At 37.3% G+C, this 25,905-nt stretch overlaps 1 protein-coding gene and 1 pseudogene across 2 annotated transcripts in view; both read right to left on the bottom strand.

Moving 5' to 3' along the window:
* Positions 1-13,892, bottom strand: part of GHDC (GH3 domain containing) — a 903,895-nt gene extending 890,003 nt beyond the window's left edge. Inside the window, exon 1 of one of the 2 annotated variants that reach the window (XM_044054723.1) lies at positions 13,800-13,892. The gene's annotated coding sequence lies outside the window, so the exon portion shown is untranslated. Of the gene's footprint in view, positions 1-13,289; positions 13,704-13,799 lie in introns of those variants that run through there. The other variant, XM_044054722.1, reaches the window with a different exon arrangement.
* Positions 1-25,692, bottom strand: part of LOC122787995 — a 73,663-nt pseudogene extending 47,971 nt beyond the window's left edge.
* Positions 25,693-25,905: the final 213 nt, after the last annotated feature.

Here is a 25,905-nt window from a genome sequence, read left to right as displayed (position 1 = left end):
TGCATTTTGCATCTAAGGGTCATGATGATTTCCTATAATACTTTGTATTTCTAGGTATCACTGGCCCCCGGTTGGATGCTCTGGTTTTAACGTCCATTTTACAATAAATATATATATATATATATATATATATATATATATATATATATGTATATATATCTTTCGGCTTTTCCCGGTTAGGGGTCGCCACAGTGGAACTCCGATCCGCTGATTGGCAGTAGATTTTTACGTACCGAGTTGCCAGCCCTAACGCACAACCTTCAATGAAGGTACGCCCATTCGCGCATGTCTCCACACAGTAGACGTTTTAGATGAGAATCGAACAGGACATCTTACTGTGAGGCGACAACGCTACTGCAGCACCACCACCGCAGTTTTATATGTATATATATATATATATATATATATATATATATATATATATATATATATATATATATATATATATACACACACACACACACACACACACACACACACATATACACATACATACACACACACACAATTTGGCAACCATGCGATTTTTTAGATTAATTTTCCATTACTGACACTGCAGTGCAGAATAAAGGGGTGCTGCATTCCTGAGTGTGCCATCCAATGGATGAGATTTTAAACACAGGCCCCAACTGCCCGAATTGGTAATAGCTCAGGTGGCTGTAAAGCCCTCATGGCATTTATCGAAAAAAAAGATTTGGAGAAGTTCAGTGGTGCCCTGGTCAAATTTCCCCTAGTCAGTATGAATACCACCTTGGGTCACCCCTAAAAAGAGGCTACTGGCCTAGTGGGGCTAACCTGGTCAACAAACTGTAAATAACTACATAAAATAAAATAGTGAGAGTTTCAAAATAGTGAGACCAAATGTGGACTAACAGCAACTTCCAGCTTAATAAACATTTCTTGGACTATTTCCTTTTGTCTTGGAATTGGTATACAAGCTCAAGGGGTGTGGGAGGTTTTCCTCCCACATGGGGGGGGGGGTTTCAGGGGGTAATGTCTCCGTGCAAAAAATAAATAAATAAATAAATAAATAGGAGAACAGTGATGTTAGACATTCTCTGATCTGCACTTTCAAAATGTTTTCATAATTCCTGGACTCACACAAATTTTCAAAACACACCAGACAGCCATATATTTTGCATTTTTTTTCAAGCTGATAAACTCAGTACACATATATCAAGTTCATATTACTGGCATGTTCGTGTGAAATGAAAACCAAAAAATGTACTCTTTTCCTAGGGAAAAGTAATATTTTCCATGATCTGTATATCCATCCATCTACAACCCCCTTTTCTCATTTTGCATTTTTGGGGTTGGCATGTCACTGCAACAGTAACAATCATCAAGAGTCTCGTTAAGAAAATTTCATAAATATGTCTTACAGCAACAGAGACAGAGAGATCGTCACATGTGATATTAGGGGAGAACTCAGAATGGTCTTTGTAAATTGATAGTGTAAATTTTACAAATGAGTCAGCTGAAAACAAATGTGTAACTTCAAACTTAACAAACGCTACCAAAATCAAAAATATATAGTCGTCAATTTCAGACCTAAAACGGGTTTCTGTATCAAAGTGTTTTTTTTTTTTTTTTATTCTTTGTATATGACATGGCATGAAAAAATGCATTTTTTTCATTAACATTCAAGATAAGCTTCATCATCTACGGCAACAGCCCAGTCCAATGGTGATTTATATACAATTATTCCAGGATGGTGCACTGGATTTTATGAAAAAATGTTGAAGTTGCTTGGAAAAATATAAGCTTTTAAACCAAAGAGGAAAAATAGCCCAAAACAGACAGTAATCTGAAGACAGACCTAAAAATGCTCAGCAGTTAAAGGGTCAAAAGTACCATGAATAGCTGTTGTTGCATCTGTCACTATCATGGCATGTTCTGTGCACATTGTCAGTCTTGACCTTACCATGATTCAGCTAGAGTTGTCCAGGTAAGGAGATTCTTTTCATTTTTGTAAAGAAATTTATTTTTGGGTTCTCCATCCTAGATACTGACTCATTATCTTACTGACTCTTTCCCATAATGTAAAATACAGTATTTTCAGCTTCTGATACTTCCCCTTCTGTGCATTAGCATGCTTTTTTTCTGGCTTGATAGTGGCTGCTGCTTCTTTAGATTGCTTCATTTTTTTCTATAGATACTTTTCCATTTCAGACATTTTATAAATGATGTACATAGTCTACATTAACATTATCACTGCCTTTGTTTACTGATAGTGCTGTGTACAGTTCATCCAACTTTCTTGGGTTTTATTTCACTGCTGTATTCACATTTGGTTTTGACATCATTGTAATTCTCTGTTGGTCAGTTGAGATAGTTTCTTTCATCTGGAAGAATGCACATTGATTGCAGCTTCAGATGGATAAAACAAACCATTTGAAACAACTTCAACTAAATGGGAAAAAAATTCTGCAATGAGGCAAGAGCACCTGCATCCTTCAACACCCTCCTTATTTATATATTATATACATATATATAAAATATATATATATATATATATATATATATATACACACACACACACACATACATATATACATATACATACATACATACACACACCACACACACACTCCAGGATTTATATACCAAGTCCAGAGAAGACTAAAATGCCTATTCTTGGATGAAAACCGTGACTGAAGTAGGCTTGACAAGCTTGCATCTTGAGCAATTTTCACCTGACTATGGGTAGGGAAACTGGTGGAAGTATAACCTCATGTTATCAAGTTTTACAGTGTTGCAAAGTAACAGACTGATGTTGCTGACATCTAATGTTTCAATATGCTTTACACACATATATTCAATATTTATAATCTAGCCAGTTTTTTTTCTTACCAGGTTTTTGAAATTCAGCTTATCGACATAAACCATTCCTCATACACAATGCCCATTAACTAATTTCTCTCCTGCTATATTCACGGTGTGCTCTGTGTATTAGCTGTACATTGAGTAACAGTATAAGCACATTATACGGATTGCCCTATCTGGTTGTCTGTGGCTGCATACGCCTTGTGGCCCAAGTCACGACTTAAAAAGGACCGGTGTGCACTGCTCCAGCTACAAGGTAAAGAAGGCCTAAGTAAATAAAGGAAATCTACATCAAGGCAGAGCCTCAATGAGAATGAAATACATATGTTTCCTGATGATGGTGTCAGTATCAGTACACATCTGTCAGATTGGATCCCACATCCCCTTCACACAGTTCCTTCATCCACTGCGGCTCTAAATCATGGGTATGGTTTACTTGTGGTATCTAAACCTGGATTAACAAGACATATCTGTATCTCCTTTTAATGTTATGTCACTCTAAAGAACTTCCATTTTCGCACCACAAAGCTTCTGAATGTATTTTACCGAGTAGATGGTTGTGCAAGACTTTGTTTTCTCCCTCAAAATATAAGCTTAAGAGTTATGAACAGTTTCTAAAGATGACCAGACAAACTGAATATACAATAATTGCTTTATGTTTGGAGATTGGACTCTTACTGTTCACATAGTTTAACTTCCTATGTCCCAAGAACTCCTACTGTCAGTATGTACTGTATAGGTTCCCTTGTGAATTTTGACTGTAAAGGGAAGGGGTTGTCTTGTGAATTCTGACTGCAAAGGTTCTGTTGTTAGGATAATTTTGTACCTTGTGACATGATGCCAAATAAGTACAGATGATTTATGAAAAGAAGAGACTTAAAGTATCAGATGCCCTTTTTTAGGTAAACAAAAACTGTACCATTTAGTTTACCTTTGTTGATGGTGGTGAGGGAAGGATTTATTATGGTTATAAACTGTCTGGTTACGAAGGGATAGGAAAGTTTTTGAAAATAAGGAGGTTTACTTGCACTCGTATATCTCGATCAAGAAAAGCCACATGTAAGGTTCAGAAAGGCTTGCTGGATAGTCAAGTAAGACAGAACGTTTGACTTATTATACCAGGCATCATTGGCTAACTACAGTCTCAAGTATCTGAGAGTCATGGCATATTACGCTGAGAAAGTTATTGGAATATTTCATAAGGTTGCAAGACTATGTTCCTATAAGGAAAGGCACATACAGTTGCTAGCATATGGCTAAACAGTAGGAACGTACTGTGAACTCTTCCACACATATTTTTTATTGTGTTTAGATGTTTTTTTTTTTTTTTAGTTTTCATGTGTCCCGTCAGCTACCTTAGCAAAAATGGAAACTAGAGTTGTCACTGCTGGGATGTTTATCAGACATGTAGAGTTGGAGGGCATGTGCGTGCGTGGCTGTGTTTGTGAGTGTATGCAGCAGTATGAGTAGTGTCAAGTGTGTGCGTGTCTGTCTGTCTGCCTGCCTGCCTGCCTGGGTGGGTGGTCGAAGTAGGGCAGATTAGTAAGGGGATAGGCAGGGTAGGTATAAGTATGTGCATATGTTGATGAATGAGTGAGTGTTCCACAATCAGGTGAAGGGAGTATTTGTACAAAGGATGCACTCGTGTGCATGTGTGTGTGAAGGTGGCTTCCAAATCTCTCATCTCTCTCTAAACTAATGAGCAGTGGATGCAATATGTAGGGAGGGGGGCACTAGACATCACGGAAACTCATGCAACACAATGCATGTAAAAAGTTAATAGAACAGATTTTGTGGCAGAAAAAGGCATATTGTGGGAACACTACACACCAGGGACACTCTTGAAAAATACCCTAATCCACTTACAAAGCTAAGAGAACGCAGATATTGTGGCATGAAGCACAACCAGACTAAGTACAAAACTCTGTTTGTCATTACTGACCTACTATAATGTAAGTTTTTGGGGGTGCAAAAAAGAGAATGCACAAATGACTGAATGTTTACTTGTGTGAATCACATATGGTTGAATTTAGTTTTATACAGCATAGATAAGTAGGACTGTGCAGGACAGAGGGAACACTAGACAACAACTGGAATTTTTTCTATATATTTCGCTAATACATTTAAAAAGTTAAATTTAGCAACAGGTCTTGCATCTGGATGATTTACTAAACACTAAGTATAAAACTCTAATGTCAGTCATTATTGAATGACTGTAATAATTTCTGGTTTACTAAAGACAGTGACAAATCAGGGACCTTCTGTAAACTCAGGGACAGGTAAGAAGTATGGCAGTGTGTGTGTGTGTGTGTGTGTGTGTGTGTTTGAATGTGTTTATGGGTGTAGGGGAATGAATGAATGGGGTGCCTGAATTTACACAATGCATCAGCCACCAACGGGGATTACTGCAAGGGCAGCATAAAAGGGCCTGTTAAAATTTGTGGTAATTACTGAGCAATTCACAGACATGCAAATTAGCACACAAGGTATTTACTCATTGTGGCTGATGTGCCACTGAATACTGTTTTTTCCATTACCTCGCTAAAAGGCCCTTTTTGCCTCAGCCTTACCGCTTATGGTTGGGCCTGTTCCTGAATCCTGACCACAGTGTATTTCATTCCCTTTAATCCACCTTAAGAGAGCCAAAACACAAAGAAACAAAGTAATTATACCATAGAAAGTGATTAGTATTCCTAACCTGTGTGATTGCCATAAATACTCACGGGAAACAGTCTAGCTTCATAAAAAAGTAAAGGAAGGAAAAGAAACTGCTGTATCTGCAGCTTTAACGATAAAAGCTTTAGCTGCCATAGCATCTGTGTTGCTTAGCACAGAAACAAAATTAAGGCAATACTGTGTTTTAAAAGTAAATCCCTTCCTCCAATGCAAGACAGTTCTGCTGTCAAAGTAATACATAAAAATTAAAAAAGACTCTGAAGAAGAAAGAACTGGAGTCACGGGAGATCGGGAGTTAGCAAGCTTTTTAATGTAAACAGCTGGATGCATGCTCACTCCTGACTCATTTAAGGAAAAAAGTAGCAGAAGGTACATTAAATCAAGCCACTGTGCATATAATGGCAAATACCCGACCAACACATGCTGAGTAAAATCACAAAATCTTCCCCTAAATTACGGAGGAGATGGAACAGAAAATTCATAAGGGGTGGCGTAAGCCACAATAATTTGGGCTAGGCTTATAAATGCCTTAGGGCAGATAGCCTAGTATAAACCTATGAACCTATAATGACTTTTAGGTACGATTTTTTTTTAATAATATAAACGAATGGAAGCAACCAAAACTGTTCTTGGTAACAGCACGTAAGAGCACAGGCACTGGATGTATGAATAAAATCCACTTTATTCAATGAAATAAAATACGATGGTTAAGCGCTTTCATCTACACACAGGTAGACTTCCTCAGAACAAATTCACATTTATTAGCATTAGTTTAAATAAGCCCAAGCATCCAATCCATTTCCTTAATGGATTAACAAGCAATTAAAAATATATAATTAGAAAATTTATAGTCATTTAAAATGATTAAAGTGCCCTATGCTTTATACTGACGAATAAATACACTTACTAATCTTGCTGAGTTTATAAACTGATAACAATACATATGATAACAATATGTGAAATATGTACACTTCCTAAAATGTAATCCATAAATAATCAATACCTAATAATTTAAGTAAAATTTATATGTTAGCATAACAAGTCATAGTATTATAAAAATTAAAATGAAATGAAATATAACAATTCCATAAGGTGCTGGAATTTTTATATTTCATTTCATTTTAATTTTTATAATACTATGACTGATGGATAAAAAGCTAAATGCAAAAAATGAAGTATTATTCCCTTTGGAAAGGCTGACATTGCTGCTAATTACATTATAGAGAGCGCTCCCTTAAGTGGATACCCAGTGGTACGTGATCTGGGTACTCAGATTGCTAGAAATCTGAACTTCGATCACCATGTATCCACAGTAGTAAGGAAATCCTTCTATGTGGCACAGCTTATAAATAAAAGCATTGCATCTAGATCCAAGAATGTTACACTTCCATTATACTCAGCCCTCATCAGACCAATAATTGAGTACAATGCTCCCTTTTGCATGTACCTCACCAGACACCTGCAACAACTGGAGAGACCACACAGGTTTCTCACCAAGAAATAACAGGGTACATAAAACTTCTGGTTGCTAAGGAGTGACCTGTACCTGGTTTACAGGGCAGTCTCTGACCCTGCCATGATGGAAATAGTACATTTTCATAAATCAAACTGGAGGAGGGTCACTCGTTCCAGGGATCTTAACCTAGCCTTTGACATGAGCAGGTCATGCTGGAGAGATAGCTGCATCTCCCAGAGACTACCACTTCTGTGGAACAAGCTTCCAATTCATGTGAAACAGAGCCCCTCCATGACCCTCTTCAAATGCAACCTAGATCAAGGGATAGGTGACTACAAATTTACCTCAGAGGTGGTGTCCATGTCCCAACTGGACCAAGGAAGTCAGTATTGACTACCATAGACTCTCTGTGAACTTCAGTCACCTAACCAATGACAATTGGGGCAACTCAGGATAAACATGGCTAGGCTTGTAAGGGCTCTAGGGCAGTTAGCATAATAACTTCCTATGAACCTATGGATATGGATAGTATGTTACAAGCAGTGAAAATAGTTTTAGTCACTTACATTTTTATATGGGCCAGGCATATTTTTGTCAACCAAAGGAAAAGTTGTGGAGAATAATTAACAAAAACTTTAAGGAATTTAACTGGGAAGGGAAGGGGGCAAGAGTAGATCCGTCCAATACAACAAGGTGGTTTAGGATTACCTGATTTAAAGGGACAATTTAGAGCTACACATTTAAGGTTCATATACATATCACAAGCAGAAGGTTACATTTCAAAATGAAAAGGAATAATGAAGTATGGGGAGAGGTCCAGAAATAAAGAGAGAGAGAGAGAGAGAGAAGGATTTCAGATGCATATCCTTAAGGAATAGCACCCACATAGAACATTATAGTTATAAAGCAGCAGAAAGCATTCTAAGAACTTAGCCAACATGAGAATAGAGAAAGGAGATTTTGCCAATAGGGATGACTGCAAGTAGGAGTTCAGAACATAAGCAAGAGAGGACTGGAATTTAAAACTGGCAAAGGGACCAATGTATTGGGAGCAAATAACTAGAGAAGGAAAGGTACTAGAGTTGAAAGAGGCCAAAAAGACATCTGGACTGCAGGCCAGAGACTGCCCTCCCTACCAGGAACTGAGAAGCAGAGTACAGGCATAGAGAAAGGGATAAGGGAATCTTAAGTGAAAGACCTGCCTTGATGGGGTTTTTAGTTGATTATAGAAGAGAAGCTGCTGTTAAAAAGGGATAATTCATAGGGCATATAAAATATTGCATGATAACTATGGGAATCGATCAGAGGAGGTTAGAAAAGACTGAGAAGAGAGACTGAAAAAGCCATTTACAACAGAACAATGGGAGGACATATGTGTCGTTCCCATGTATGCAATAAAGTCCAAAAGGTTTAGGGTCTTTGCTTGGAAGTGTCTGCATAAGTACTTTCTACTCCAAGAAGACTTCAGAGAATGTTTACTTAGGTTGATAGCAAATGTTGGAAGTGTGATGGGGAAGAAAGAAGTAAGGGAAAATGTGTTTTGGGAGTGTAACGAGGTGACAGATTTTAAAAATTCCTTACAGAGTACTCTTACAAAGACATTAGATGAATAAATGGCTGTTACAAAGGACATGATTTTTTTTCTGCTGGAACACAGGATCTGAACTGTGTAGACATAACTAAGGCCTTATTATATTTACTTCTGTTGGTTGCCAAAAACAGCAACTACTAGAAAATGGAAATCAAGGTCTAAACTGACTGTATTTAAAATACTGAATATTACAAAAGAGATAAAAGAACTGGAAGAGGTATATTTAGAAAAGGGAAGAAGCAAATTACATAGAAATAAACTGAATATGTGGGAATGACAGATTCATGCAGAATAACGTTCAGGACAGGAGAAGGGAGATTTAAGGGAAGGCAGAAATTCAGAAAATTATGTAATGCTGGACTGACACAGGGATGAAGTATGGGGAGAGGTCCAGAAATAGCATTTTGGGGGCCCCAGCAAATGTCAAGTTGGGGGCCCCCAGGCACTTCCAGTATAAGTATCATCCTATCAATGCCATCCATTCTAAGCAACCTTTTATTTCGGGCTGCAAACTTTGAGGGAGTAGTATCCACAGACAGACCTGCAGCTACAAGCTCTTACATTACAACAGGCCTATGTACCCCACTATCACTATGTTGACCTGTCTAACAAAGGGTCAGTTACAGTTACTGGCACTTAGTTGCAACAAGTCTATCTACAGGTCAGGACTTAAAGTGAAATGATGACTGGGCCTACATTTCAACACACACACACACACACACACACACACACACACACACACACACACACACACACACACAATCCAGTCCTCTCCTCTGATTCGCACTCCTTTTGGGCTCCCCCTACCATGCATGTTACTTTTTTCATCCTTATCTCACATTATGTCTTACTCTCAGCTTTTTCAAGAAGCCATAACTTTCTATTTGCTCTGAAGTACATTTTACACAACCTTCTCATCCAATAATGGCTTGAACAGAAATTATGATTAAGGAAAGAAATTCACTTTTGTGGTTCAGCTTTAGTTTTCCTTGCATCCTTTCAACACACCTTTCCTAAACAAGACAGCAGAGTAATAATCATTAAGGAAATAACTCAGCCACGGCCCAAGAAGCCACAGGTTTACAGATGGTCTGGGATGCATTTTAGAGCATTTTCTCAACATTTTACTCCAATGGTGGCCTAAACAAAAATCATGAAAAAAAAAAAAGAATTTCAGTCTTATTTTTTTTTTCTTTCAAGGAAGACATAAATTGTGCCCAAGGCTTAATTTTCAAAGCTGACAAAATTGTAGCTTACAGTAAACTAACAAGCCAGTAGTTGTGAGAATACTTAATTCTTATCTGGGAATACTCCCTACCTCTGTAACACCCTACAAAAGACAGTCACTGCCTATGCATCCCTCTGGTGTTAGACTGGGATGAAAGCAGAGATTTAAATTGCCTTAGTCATGTATTTCAAGTGACTGCTGATTTGCATATACATAGCATGTTCTTCACCCCTAGCCCTCAAAGGCAGCCACATGTATATATGACTAATACACGATTGTGAGAATGATTTCAGTAATATATTCAAATGTGTTGCTCCTACACAGTACACCTCTCTTACACAAGCTATAGTAACCTTCTTTGTACACCTCTGAGTTCTGTAAGAAACACTGCCCTCAGCTCAAACACAAGCTACAATAACTTCATCTAAGGTTTGACTGTGATGAAAATTAAAGATGTAATAACCACACAATCACCAGCCCCTCATAACCTGTAGCAGCTTTCTGTATACACACATTTGAGCAGGGCTGGTTTTAGAATGAGTGTGGTTGTAAACAGAGGCTGTTAACAGCTTTACCCTAAAAGGGTCATATCTCAGCACCATTCAGGTTAAACAGCATATTCAGAAAATTGATACATTTTTCTCCACCAAGCAACAGCTCTGGTGGGCACCCCCACAGAGTCAAGGATGATTAAAGGAGTCCCCATTATCCATTTAGACAGTCTGGTGAGTGGGGGCCACCAGACTCCAAGAATATCTAAGTGTCTGAATGTTCTGTGACATCTGTTATGTCTTACTTTTGAAATCTAATTACTTGTTAGGTACATTTTTTACTGATACACAGAAGAATAATGGATGTGTCCTGGCATTATTGGGTGCATGCACAGATAAAAAATCAGTGATATTTTTTACACACACATGCATAAGCCACAGCAGTACTAGTTTTGTACTTAATTTCAGCAAACAGCAGAAGGGGTAAGATTTACCTCATTGAGGAGTAATGCATACTGGTCACTGTCCCTACTTTCACAGACCTTCCCTGATTTTGTTCATGCTTTTGCTTTATCCCTCATAAAAAGTCTGATTTGCTGGTAAATCGTTCAGGATTACAATCAATCCAGATATCTGAGTTTTATACTTATTGTCCAAACATACATGTTGATGCAAAATATGTTATTCCAGTAATTCTTTTAGGTACATTAGAGTAATATTTAAACATACTCCTGATTCTGAGCCTTTAGTCTATTTTTGGGATTGTACTGAATTAAGCAAATAAATTGAGAGTTATAGTATCTGGTGTTCTGGTATTATTTATAAAACTACCTGAAAGAGAAACTATCCCTGATGATCGGAAGCATCAGCTCTTAAAATCCAAAGTTTGCACCGAGGTAAGTCACTCTGGGCTGCTGATCCATCTACTGCTTATTTTGTCCATGTTCATTATCATCCTAACAGGGTCATAACACAGTCCTGTTCATTTTAAAGAGTATAATTAGGAAATTAATACATTTTTCTTCCTCATTTTTCCCCATTCGGCAGCAGCTTTTGTGGGGCCCCCTGCAGCCATGGTTTTGCAGGGACCTAAAGCTGGCTGTGTAGTTAGTTTTAGTGTAGAAAATGTCCAAAAGCAAGGTTTAACTAAGCCATGGGGCACTATGTCAGTGGTAAAATGTTTGTCTTTTCGGCATTTCCCGGTTAGGGGTCGTCATAGCGGAACTCCGGTCCACTAATGATTGGCAGTAGATCTTCATGGTGCCAATTTGCCAGCCCAACACCGAACCTTCAGCGAAGGCATACCCATTCACGCATGTCTTTCGGAGGTCACTCGACCGCAGACTCCTCACAGAAGGCACTCCATTTGAGAATCAAACAGGAGAACATCTTGCTGCGAGGCAACAATGCTACCGCTGTACCACTGCAGCGTTTTACTATGTCAGTGGTAAAATATTTAATGGAATTCTGATGGCTGTTACTTGACAAAACACTGTTACTACAACCAGAATTTTAAGGCAGACATAAATAAGAGTCATTATCGTTGTGGTTTATTAAATATACAAAACTGTTATACAAGCTTTCGTTAGTTTTACAGACATATGACAAAATGTCAAGATAAGATAACTTGCTGTGGTTGGGGGCCCCTAGCGACCGCAGGGTTCGCTGGTGCCTAAAACTGGCTATGGACTGACAATAATTAGAAAGAAAACATGATGTATAATGTATATAAATGGCAAAAAAGTTAATATGATTTGTTTTCTTTTCTGTTGATGTATGATTATGTTTATGTCTTAATTGATATTGCAGAAACCCAAGTAGCTCCAGTTGCAGAGAAGGCTAAAAAGAGCAGATTACAGTGGTATGAGAACATGTGCAGGAAAGCAAAAGATAATCTGGTGAAGAAGATTTGAGATAGACAGGAAGAAGAAGACAAGAGGAAACAAGGGATTCCAGCAAAGAGATGGATGGAGTGTATGAGAGAATACCTGTATCAGTCAGACATGACTGTCACAGAAGATAGGAGGGTGTACTGAATTGAAAAAGATGGCAGCAGCTGACAACACCTCAATCTCAAGTAGAAAATAGGAGAAGGTGGAATGGTGGGGTATGATGGAAGTACAGAAAAACTGTAATGTAAATAAATATAGAGATATAAAGAAAAGAGTAATGAAAACATCTGAGCTGAGGCCAAAGTTGCCCCAGCTGCAGAGAAAGTCAACAGCAAATTGTGATGGTTGAATCATAGCAGAAAATCAGAAGAAAACTTGACAGAGATTTGGAAGAGACAGGAAGACGAACAGAAGAGGTAGTCCAACCAAGAGGAGGACAGACTGCATGAAAGCAGGCGTGACTGTGGAAGAGCACCGAATTGAGAGAGGTGGCAACAATTGACTGAACAAAATCCTTTATCAAAAAATTAGAAAAAAGGTGTCATAATGAACAAAGAAAGGCAGCCATTAAACTGGGAGGGGACTAGAATCCACATATAGTACTTGCAACAGATAGACCTGATGATCTTTTGTAACATAACCTTTATCAAGTTAGTGCAACTAACCATATTTATGAATTAAAACGTATCATTTATACACAGAAAATCTGAAATGCTGAAAGGGAAGCACTTGATTAAAGAAAACAATTTTTAATAATAAAGCAAGTAGACCCTCTCACTCCTTTCAACACGTACAAAAGTTTCACTAGAGACACGAGTTGGTGACAAGAAGCATAGAGAAAAATAACACTACGTCCACACCCAGCTTCAGGTTGTTGGACTTGCCTTGTGCTGAACTACAAAACATGACAATAACACACACAAGATTCGCTTGTTAGTCAAGGCAAAATGGCCTAAAGTCTGACAAAAATCTACAGCTGTTCGTTGGACACAGCGCTCAAGTTCAAGTTACTGTACAGTGCCAGTAAAAGGGAACACACAGTCACAACACGGGAAAGACGTCCACGTTTTACCACTCAATTCTAAACTAGTTTTAACTCTCCAGGGCACCTACGCCGTTGACATCTTACCTTCTTCGCATTCCTAAACAGGAGAGCTTTGTTGTAGTCCGTCTGTGGTGACGTCACGCAATCTTGTCATAGTACTGCAGGAAATACAGGAAGACGTTGTTCTCTGGTAATATACACTATGCATGTTTGCATGGAAAACGACGGTCAAGTGGTACAATGAGTCATTGTATAACAAGACCAACCTTTTGCCGCAAGCACAACGCACTTAATTGAATTTAACTTAATTTGTTTTGTTCCTAAGCAAATGTTTTTCCTTTCTTATACGGTGGCAAAAAGGGTTGCTCACACTCCGTGTCCACGTTAAAGGTGGATTGACATAATCAGTCTTTTACTGCCAGAATCGAAGGTAAGTTTAAAATACTAAAGAAAGGAGATCCACAAGCAAGATATGTTTCAAATTCTTGTGCTATTTTGTTCACTTAGAAAATAAACGAAATTATTGATAATATACATTTTCCTGGAAATAAATGGAATTATTTATAATATACATTTCAATAAATCTCGTATTACTTAGTAAACGTTATCTCCCTCTTTTCTGAGTCAATCGACTTTTGGAAAGAAGAGTGCAAAATTATGTTGCAGCATTACTAGTACAGCCTTCTAACGCAGTCCGGAAGAGCTGGTGGGTGGCTGTCTTGTTATTTCACTTTCAGTTTGATTATCAGCAGGAGTGGAGGAAAAAAAATATATACCCTTATCCATTTTTGTAGAACTCCGAGGTCAGAGGGTGCTTACAATTTTCCGGTGCCACAGTTTGCAGGTCATAAACTTCCTTTTTGCCAAAAATAAACGCATATTCCTGTAGCATTTCAGTTGTTTCGGTACAAAATGATTGTTTTATGGAACTATTAAAGAAAATTTAAGAACTATGTTTATCCTAAAGTTTCAGGACATTCGCCATTTTTCTGCGGAAGGTAGCCTGCCAAACAGGGACTGTCATGTGCAAAAAGGGCAGGTGGTAACTCTACAAGTGTCGAAAAGAACATTGTAGCCTAATCTTTATTTTTAGCATCATCTGGTTCAGGGTTCCAGAATATCATTCGGTCATATTTATTATCAGTTTGTTATAGTTAATTTGTGGCACAGTGGATAGCTTTTGTCACCTCACAGCAAGAGGTACTTTGGTTTGATTCTTGGCTGGTGTTCCTTCTGTGCAGAGAATACATATCCTCCCTGTGTTCGCTTGAGTTTCCTCTGAGTGCTCCAGTTTCCTCCCACATTCCAAAGACATGCAGTAGGTGGATTGGACACTCTAAATTGGCCACAGGTGTGGTGTGGAAGAACAGCTGTGGCAGGGTAGTCACCCATCAGTGTAAAAATTGGCTCTAGATGATTAACACACAAAGTGACACCTTGACCCCATGTGCAAAAATGGGAAAAAAATGTTGTGGATGGACAGATTATCTATTCCTGTATAGATTTTATTGCATTGGTTTTAGTATCAACTTTGTGTGACTGTAATATATAAGGAGATACAGCTCTTAATAGGTTAATACCCAGCCATAATAAGTTAACTTTTTATTGGCATTTGTTTACTAGGGAAAGTCCCTATAAGCAGTGCCCCTTTTCAGAGGAAGCCCGGGGAGAAATTCCCCATTAAACAGATGATGTGGATATCATTTGCATTGTTTCACCATTTACAACCAGTTTCATTCATGAGCAATAATTTCATTATTCAGACATCCTTGACATCATTTACAAACAGTTTCCGTTAAAAATAAGTCACATGATATATATGTTCTTCTTCTTCTTTCGGCTTTGCCCCGGTTGAATAATTTAAAAAAATACAGGGAAGCATATGCAGTGTAATATCATCAGTATGCACAGATTGTCAGGGTAGCACAAATAAAGGAAGGATGGGAGAAGGCACAATGAAGATAAAGGTATTTCAGAGTTACACAGTCAAGGCTCCTATACATTGCACAAGCAGAAAGCTATAATTCAAGGTGGAAGGGGATAATAATGAAAAAGGGGGAAGCTCAAGAAACAAGGAGAGATTGGGATTTTGGATGCAGATCCTGAAGGAGAATAACAATAACCATACAGAATGTTATATTCATAAAGTAACAGAAAGTATTCTAAGAACTAAACCAACATGGGAACGGAAAAAGGAGATTCTGCCTGTAGGGATGACTGCAATTAGGGATACAGAAAATAAGCAGGAGGGGGCTGGCAAAGGAACCAAGGTATTCGAGGCAAATAATTAGAGAGGGGAGAGTAACAGAATGGGAAAAAGCCAAGAATTTATTTAGACTGCAGGCTAGAGATTGCTTTCCGTATCAAGGATTGATATCAGAGTATAAGCAAAGAGAAAGAATTAGAGGAATCCTAAGAAATAGACCAGCACTGGTAGAGTTTTTACTAGAATCTAGAACAGAAGCTGTTGTTAAAAATGGTTAATGGTACAGCATATAAAGTATCGCATGATAACTATAAGAATAAATCAGAGGTGGTTAGAAAGGATTGGGAAGATAGATTGGATAAGCAATTCACAAGGAAACAATGGGGGATATGTGTACGTCTCCCAAATATGCAACAATGTCTAGAAGATTTAGTATCTTTGCTTGGAAGTGCTTACATAGGTATTATTATACCCAAAGTAGACTCCAAATAATTTTTCCTCATGTAGACAGCAACTGTTTGAGATGTGATAAGAAAGTAGTAATTGGGAACATATTTTTGGGAGTGTAATGAGTTGGCAGACTTTAAAAATTCACTGGAGACTACTCTATCAGAAATACTGGGTAAGCAAATTGGTATAGCTAAGGAAATTATTTTTTTGGAGTATGATAGAGAATCTGAATTTCCTAGACAAAGTAAGGCCTTGCCGAGTCTAATTATGGTGGCTGACAAAAAAGCAAATAGTACAAAATGAAAATCAAATTCTAAACCAAATGTACTGGAAGCAGTGAATATAGCAACAAAGATAAAACAAATGGAAACTGGATCTTTAGAAAAGGGTGAAAGCAAATTACACAGAAAAAATGGGAATTGTGGGAAAATGCATGCAGAATAATGTTTTGTAGGAGCCATGAGGTTTCAAAGCAGGCAGGATTTGAATGAGCTGCATAATGTTTGACTGACAGTGACTGAATAGATTATAAATGATGTATAATGTTTGCAACTAAAATATGTCAGTTAGTTTGTTTTCATTTATATAAATTTATGATTGCCTATGTCATATGCGATAATTAAATAAAGATGTTTCTTGTTAAAAAAAAGGAAAACACATGATGTTTTGATGTCCAGTATCAGAGATGATGAAAATCTGTGGAAGATGATTCCAAGAGAGTTGCACCAAAAGTTGCAGACACTGAATTTATTTGTGTTAGCTTTGTGCCTTCACACTTTCCTATCTTTTCCTTTTGAATTTCCAAATGACTACTTAAAATCTATTTATAACACAAAAACAGACTTTTTATGAGAGAGATCCAAACCAAAAGTAGCATGGTATAAATTAATTTAAAAGAAAGAAATGGGTGGGTTGCATGTATTAGACGAGTGTAATTGCTTTGAGGCCATTCAAATAACACTTTATATCAAATGTAGGTTAGAAAAAGGCAGCACTGAAATCTCTTTTATGCCTCCAGAGGCACAATCTGGAATTATGGGTAAGATACTTTGTTGGTCTTATTGGAATTTTGACTTAATACCACACATTTTTGCAACATGAAGTGGCAATATTACACAATACTTATATAAGAAAAAATGATTTTACGTGGGTAAATGCATTGATACCAATGCGATGATAAAGCATGGGAACCTTGATGAAGATGGTCTCTTTCAGTAGAAACAAAGGAATACCAAGGTCCTTTTCTGGAACCACATTAAACAAGAAAAATGACTGATTGGAGTGACAGTCAGCAAGAAGTCTTTTTCAATTAAGAAAAAAAATGGAGAAAGGAATTTCTTGGGCTACTGGTAACCATGAGGGAGTTAATGCTATATGAGCTATTGCTAAACTCTCACCCATAGCTAATGGAATTAACAGAGGCTAAGCAGGTTTCTCTATCCATAAAGGGGTTAATAAATAAAGCTTACATTAATGTACAGGAACTTAAAACTAAGACACCTGATAGGTATAGTACCTCAAGGGCCCAAGTACTTAATAAACCAATACCACAGACAGAATGGTTGAGAATGTGCAACTTATCAAGATATGATATAAAATACAGGGTATTTACTACCCGATAACACAAAAGAATGAAGCCCTGACTGCACATCAGATGACCTGTACTTGACTAGCAGTACTGGCACTAGACAAACTGGGTGGTGAAAGATGGAAAGCAGCTTTGCTTGATACATTGCCAATATCTGCAAGAATATCTCCAGCAACATGAACAGCCTGGAGTGTCCATGCTGCAGGTAGTATGCTTCTTGGTCAGGAGGTTGCTCATGCACTGAAGCACACACACATCTCCCAAGGCAGCTGTGGTGGTACTTAAAGGATGCCAAGGGGGCAGGGATATGATTGTCTGCAGGTTCTACAGACTGCACCACTCAGAACACCTGACATTCTTCTCCACTGGGGAAAACTGGGATGGTGGGAGAAACAAATGCATCAGCTGGCTGCAGGAAGGGAAACTACTGGTTATTGGGCCAATCCTGCTCTCTGTCTGTCTGTCGGTCTCTCTCTCACACACAAAATTTAAAATCAAGACATTTAAGATCTTTGTCAAAAATACTTTTCACAGCTATTTTTACACCCAAGCACAAATTCCTACCAGATTCCAACAGTTGCTGAAAGTGGGTAACAGGACCTTTCTCCCACATATTTCCAAACTGTACAGTTTAAATGCCTTCAAAAGTCAGATTCAGTGGTTGTTGCTGGAACTATGTATTAATCAAGTACAGTTTATTAAGATGCTTCTGTAGGAAGCTCGTGGTAATACTCTGTATACCAAAAAGGAAGGGACCAAAACAAAAAGGACTTAATACCACCAAAGGATGAGCAAGCCTGGAACACAGTATCACAAGAACTCCACCAGGATAATCAAAAACCTTTTATTGAGCACTTTCGTCAGGTTGTAAACAAAGACTTCATCAGAATACAACAAAACTTAATACACTCTTGTTAAATATACTAAAACATGTGAGAGCACATGACATAGTAAGCCAATGAAACTTCTTATAACATTAATTATGAACAGACTTTATCTAACACATCACACTTGAATTCATGGACAAATTTTGAAGTAAAACAGCAAAAAACACTGTTACCTAAAAATTAACAGAATTATTATAACATTTCAACAAACAGAAGCCATAATATACAGCTCAAACATATAAAAACTAATAAAACCTATATAACATAAGAACGCAGTCTTAATAGGCTGCTTATACTGATGTTGTCATTAAGACCTGGGGGGCACAGGCATTCAAATTAATTTGCCAACATAATTCCCTGAATTCTAAATAGTCTTCCCAGGGTCCCCCTCTAGGATCTATTTTGACCCCTTCAACAACAGCAAATAAAAAAAATGTGTTGAGTATTTTTCTATGTGCTTATACAAGGCATTACTTTTGTCACCGTTTTTTTATGTCCCTATAATGCTCATAAATTCTGTCCCTTAACTTTTGTTTAGTTTTCCCAATATAGAACATATTACAGTGCTGACACGGGGCAGCATAAACAACTCCTTTGGAGTTGCAAGAAAATTTGCCGTTAGGTTTTATGGTTGCATGGTTCAGCTTAATCTGGTCACAATTCATGACCAAATGTCATTGAGAACAACAGCCACACTTTTTAGTCCCAATAATAGTGCTACTACTTTCAAAAACATTTACCCTCTCAAGTAACTGCTTGATGCTTGAACCTTTCCTAAATACTGTTTGTGGCATATCTCCCACCTGGTCTAAAATACCAGGATGACTCCAGAATAGCTGCCAGTTTTTCTTTAAAATAGTAGTAATACTTCGATGGTCAGTGGAAAACTTAGTAACAAAGGGACAGGAATATTTGGAGGGAACAACAGTATTAGTAGTCCTGAGAGTACCTGTAACATTACCCACCATGTTAACCCCCAAAATAGGTAGAATGTTGTGATTATTTCTTCTACACACAATTTCTTTCTGTACTGTGGAGATCAAACTTCTGGGGTACCCTCTGGCCAAAAACAGCTTAGTATTTCACACTGCAAAAGAAAATCCTGGTCAGTACTGACCATTGGGGCAATCCTCATGAATTGTCCCTTTACTGTACCATGCTTTAGAAATTCAGGATGGTTACCCACAAAATGTAATAAACTATTACAATAGGTAGGTTTCCTATACAGGTTACTTACAAAGCATTTCATGGTATCAACTACTTAGATGTAGATATTAGAAACGATTGTGACAGGAAATGCTCAATGTTCAAGCATCAAGCAGTTACTTGAGAGGGTAAATCTTTTTGAAAGTAGTAGCACTATTATCGGAACTAAAAAGTGTGGCTGTTGTTCTCAATGTCATTTGGTCATGAATTGTGATCAGATTAAGTTGAACCATACAACCATAACACATAACGGCAAATTTTCTTGCAACTCCAAATAGGTTGTTGATGCTGCCCTGTGTCATCACTGTAATATGTTCTATATTGGGAAAACTAAAAGAAAGTTAAGGGACAGAATTCATGAGCATCATAGGGACATAAAAAACAGTAAAAAAATATTGCCTTGTATAAGCATATAGAAAATTACTCAACACATTTTTTATTTGCTGTTGTTGAAGGGGTCAAAATAGATCCTAGAGGGGGTCCCTGGGAAGACTATTTAGAATTCAGGGAATTATGTTGGCAAATTAAGTTGAATGCCTGTGCCCCCCCCCCCCCCAGGTCTTAATGACAGCATCAGTATAAGCAGCCTATTAAGACTACGTTCTTATGTTATACAGTTTTTATATGTTTGAGCTGTACATTATGGCTTCTGTTTTTTGAAATGCTGTTATAACAATTATGTTACTTTTTAGGTAACAGTGATTTTTGCTGTTTTACTTTAAAATTTGTCAATGAATTCAAGTGTGCTGTGTTAGAGAAAGTCTGTTCATAATTAATGTTATGAGACGTTTCATTGGCTTACTATGTCATGTGTTCTCACAGGTTTTAGTATATTTAACAAGAGTGTATTAAGTTTTGTTGTATTCTGATTAAGTCTTTGGTTGCAACCTGATGAAAGCACACAATAAAAGGTTTTTGATTATCCTGGTGGAGTTCTTGTGATACTGTGTTCCAGGCTTGCTCATCCTTTGGTGGTACCAAACAGGAAGTTATTTTTTGAGAGTGTATATAAGAAGGTCATTATAGAACTTGTTAAACTAAATCAATACCTAAATTAAATTAGGTAAAGATGTTAATGAATGTGGCGGCCATCAAAGAAGGAAATGTTTTGTTTCTATGTCTGTTTCAGAAAGAGTGAGATGGTAGCCTTGGTTCAGTTTTTGGATTCAGACTACTAATGGGGTTACCAACTACTTCTAACTGTACAGTTTTCTGTAATGGATAGACCTTTAGAAATATGGTACTGCAGCTAATTAGCATGCCTTGGCTGGCTGTACTGAAGGGCGTACAATGTTAGTTAATATGCACTAAGAGAAAAAAATGGTAATTCTTAGCTAACATTTGTGAAAGTTCACCTTGAAATAAGTATTATCCTTGTACCTCTCAAACTCTTAACACACAAAATCTGGACACATCCGAAAATTATGAGGGGGCACAGGCCCAAAAATAGGGACAGATTTTAAATGTTGCTGTTATAAACTTAGAAAGTTAGAAAATTGCTAAAATAACATGATTTCTGTTGTCATGCATTTTCTGAAGGATATGATGTCTGAAATGCAAATGTGTATCATTATTTACTGACTTCAATCCTTAGTGATTTGACAGAAAACCACTCATTTTATAAGGAACAGTCCAAAATTATGAGGCAAAAATCTGGACAATTGAGATGCATGGTTATCCTGTTATGATTAATTGCTTGAAAATGAGTTAAATTTTCTCAAAAGCTTTATTGTATTCAACAAAGTGGAAAACAATCAGCATAAAACTAAAACAATACTCATACTAAAAAATCTGTAAACCATAAAACATAGAAGGGCAGGTCTATCACATCCCATGTAACATCCCATGTACCAAATGTAGCATTTTTATCAACAATTTCCAAACAACCTATAATCCATTCATTTTTTAAGTCCCAGAACTGTAACAGATTAGAAAAATAATGATCAACTTGTGTCTGGAGTCATTACAGCCACATATTTTTTTCTGCTTTCTCATCCAGACAGTATAACTCCAATCTTAATATTTCCTGTAGAAGTTTATGGAGTGTTCCTATCTTGCATCTTGTGGTAGCTTTTTTAACTACCAGCACAGAAAGCCAGTGGACTTATATTTCTGGGTAAATTTCAGTAACTGGCTAGTTAGTGCACTGCCTGGATGCCAGGAAAAAAAAAAAAAAAGAAATACAGAGGACCTGAAAGAAAATCAGCTACAAAAGGTGAGGAAAAACATTAAGTGGGAAAAGTACTGCAGCATCGGCAAAAAGCAGTGCAAACTCCAGACATGCCTTCCAATAATCTAAAGGAAAGTACAAGACAAGTTCACAAAGACCTGATTGAAATAAACAAAATACTGATGGAATATATCACCTCAAATAACAAAAGGCTAGAAGAATGGAAGAATATTTAAACAGATATTCAGGTGAGATGATAAAACTGCAAAAATCAGAGGTCAATATGAAGAAAAGGCTGGTTGAATATGAAACTGCTCAAGAAGAGACGTTTCAAAAAATAAAAGAATTAGAGGACTGAACACGTAGAAAAAGCCTGAGATTTTCTGCTGTACCAGAGAAGCTGGAACAGACTATATTAATTTTATGAAAGCACAAATAAGCAACTGGACTGGTATTCCACAACAGGAATTGTTAACTGAAAGGGCACACTGTGTGTGTCCTTCAAACCTGGTCATGAGTCATGAGAAAGCAACCCAGACCTTTAATAGTAAAGATGCAATCCTACCAGCAGAAGGAGTTGATTCTGACAAAACTGTGGCAGAAGGACAAAGTACTAAAAGTGAGAGGCAGTAGAGTATTTGTGGAAAATGATTACTCACTGTACACCAGACAGAGGAATATCGAGAAGCAAGCATGAGATTCATACTGCTGTACCCAGGTATCTTCAAAATATTCTTTCCTGGAGGGACAAAATCATTTTTGATGAAGTACATGCTAAGGAGGAAATACAAAAGTTTGTCCAACAAAAAGTGAGCTGTGAAGCAAAAGGAGATTCTGCTTCTTGTTCTTCTGGTAATAAAAATCAGAGAGAGAGACTGTGCCAGTGAAATCTCTTCCAATCTTTCAACAGAAAATGCTTGAGAGAAGAAAAAAAATCACAAGAGTTGACTGGAAGAATCGAGAGTACAGTGGAAATGAAGCAGAGACAGGATTTGGGAGATGGAGATGAGCAGTAATAAAACAAGTGACTTGGACATTTTCAGGTGTGGGATTACAAAGTAATAATTATATTTGTGAAACATGACAGAACAAGAAAATCTGGGAATATTGGACTTTTTTGGACTTTGTTAAACCTTGTAGGGGAACTGAGGGGGAACTGAGGGAACAATACATACAGGAGAGGAATGACATTTAAAAGAAGGCAGGATTTGAATGAACTATGTAATGTCTGACTGACAATGAGTGGGTAGCTTATAAGTGATGTATAATGTTTGCAGCTAAATTATGTAAATATGGTTTGTAATGTACGATGCTTGCAACTAAGATTATGTCAATATGGTTTATTTCCATTTATATAAATGTATGACTGCCTATATCATAAGGTAATACCTTTGATAGAAGTATACAAGTCTGGGCTTGTTTTTCTGATGATAAAAAACAGAGAAACTAGTGGTCTTAAAACTTAATTCATGAGCTCAGTCACAATAATTTCCAAAAATCATGAATCCCAGGTAGTGTTCCAAAGTAACAAAGCCTGTATTTGTCACAGAAAATCAATCCTCAGTAACACAAAATCAGAAAAGAAGACGATTTCTGAATTTTTTGTTATTGAGGATCACTTGTCTGTGACAAATAAAGGCTTGTTGTTTTGGAACACTACCTGGGTCTCATGATTTTTGGAAATTATTGTGACTGAGCTCATCAATGAAGTTTTAAGACCACTACTTTCTCTTGTGTTTTTTTCCCCCTCAACACTCATGTTGGTGAGCTTGGAACTAGACAGTTTCCCCCTGCTTGTTCCTTTTTTATGTTTTTCTGATGATGGCACAACTAGCATTAGACATTCTTCACACATTCTTATATGTAGCATATTCATTGAAAAGTGTAGTCCCTCCAAAATTACCTCAAGGAGTGCTGAAAATTCGAATGATTCTCCTATCCAAAAAAACCCCCCAAAAAAAAACAGCATAGCCAGGGCTCCTCCCTACTCTGCAAACTTGCAAGGAGAATTCCCACCTCTTCACCTAAGATAAAAAAATTCTCATTTGTAACACCCTCCAGTATAGTGAAAAATACAGAACTCCAAACCCTGTCCACACCCTTGAAGTGTTATCTTATCCCAAGTCACTTATACAGTTTTATTCTTCCATGCATATTTACAGAGTATACTTGTAATCTTTGAAAAATTCCCACCATGTAGACACTAGAAGTGCTTATAAGGCACATAATAATAAAATTAAAATAAATATCGGAATAGCTGAAATGTGCTGTCCAAAATTCATTACCAATGAGCATAACCAGAGTAAAACTTCCCAGCATTTAGTTAGCACAGGTGTATATATCATAACCGGTACTTGTACCAGTATAGTGGGTACCAGTTGAATACCCAAATATCTGAATCAGTCAGAGATCCACAAGGAAGGGAACTGTCTCTGGAGCCCTTTTGAAAGAACAAAATTAATAAGTCCCCTTATTTTTGCACATTAGTTTTATAACCTAAAATTGCCCAAAAACATCTACTAACTTAAACATGGCCATAATAGTTTTCTCAGGGTTACCAAGATGAGCCAAGTCCTCTACATATTACAACTTGAATTCTCCAGTCAAATCTATAAAGCCACTTACATGACAGGCTCACAAGGTTACTACCTACAGCTCCAAACACAATGCAAACAGAAGAGTGGACAGACTAACCCTGCCTTATCTTCCACAGCAGAAAAATACTATCTAATAGCCACACATTAACTTTGACTCTTGTAGTTAATCCCTCATATATGTTGGCTATAAGCTGAAGAAAGCTTCGGGAAAATCAGAACAATTCTAAAACTCTTAACAGGTACCTCCAAGTAACTTTACTGAAGACTTTCTCTGTGTCAACACTATCACAAATGATCTCTGCTTAAAGGCTTCCCATAGAAGTAACAATGTTTTCAAAGGTCTCATTATCCAAAATATAGCTAGTCTGACTGAGATACATTAACTTTGCCATATTCTAAAAAATCCTGTTTGCTAAAGTCACCATGTAAATTCTATAGCCTTGGTTTAGAGTTAAAAAGGCCTATATGAACCAGGTAGTGTAACATCATTGCCATCCTTCAGGTTCACAGAAATTGCAGCTTCAAACCATGTGGGCCAAATCTGTCATAGATGTAGTACCCAGTTCATTACATTAGACAGCCCCCTTACATCTGCTGTCCTCCAACATGGTGCAGCTCCAGTAAGATACCATTTGATCCCGGTGACTTCCCCCTTGGCAATGATGGGTTACCACCTGTCCCACTTTGCGAGGGACAGTCCCTCTTTGGGCAGTTGTGTCCTGACACAAAATTGTAAAAATGGCAAATGTCCTGAGATTTTAGGACAAAATCATTTCCTATATTTTATGTAATAGTTGCATAAAACAGTTATTCTCTTTCTAAAATACCTAAATGTTATAAGAAACAGAATAAGCAACTAAAATGCTACAAGAATAAGCTTTTATTTAGGCAAAAAGGTTAAGTTCTATTCTTTGTACTGACTGTGGGTATGTGTCGGCCTGTAAAATATGATGTCTGTACCAAAAATGTCCCACTTTGGCCATTTGAAAAGGTGGCAACCCTGGCAATCCCACCACTCCTGTTAACAGTTATGCTTCTGTTACTGAAGTCATCAACTTCCCTTTATTTTGTACATCCAATCTTGGTAACAACAACCAGCTTAAAAAACATCTCTGAGCCCCTTTTGCTTTTGAGTTACTGCTATATTCAGAGATCTTCATATAAATACCCTACATTTATCAAATACTTCTACAGAAGTGTGTTGAAGTCTTGTGGAATGCACTGGATGGATGCTCTTTACCTGTAATTTATCTTCTTGTCTAAAACAAAGCACCAGCTGACTGAGCCCTTGTTGCTAAAGATTTTATACATAAAAAATATACTTTTGTAGTCCAACTCCACCTCAGTTTTAACACCTGCTTCCATATCTTCATTCATAACCATCTCGTTGCCCCTAGCATGCAGCCACTCCATGTCCTTTAACTATACGTGTCACTGGGACTAGGCAAACAAGTCATCTAGTATTCTGTTGCAATTTCTTTAAATGCTGCTTACCAACTGCTATTTTTGAAAGGTCATGCGGAAGAAAACAAAACCATTAATTAAACTGTCTGTTAAATCCACAAAATATTGTTAAATTATTAGTGCTTATTAGGG

The sequence above is a fragment of the Protopterus annectens genome, chromosome 13.part0 (genome assembly GCF_019279795.1).
Source record: "Protopterus annectens isolate FY-2018-M chromosome 13.part0, PAN1.0, whole genome shotgun sequence".
Classification (NCBI taxonomy): Eukaryota; Metazoa; Chordata; order Ceratodontiformes; family Protopteridae; genus Protopterus; species Protopterus annectens.
Note: the sequence above shows the minus strand (reverse complement) of the source record. Positions and strands in the feature narration are given on the sequence as shown.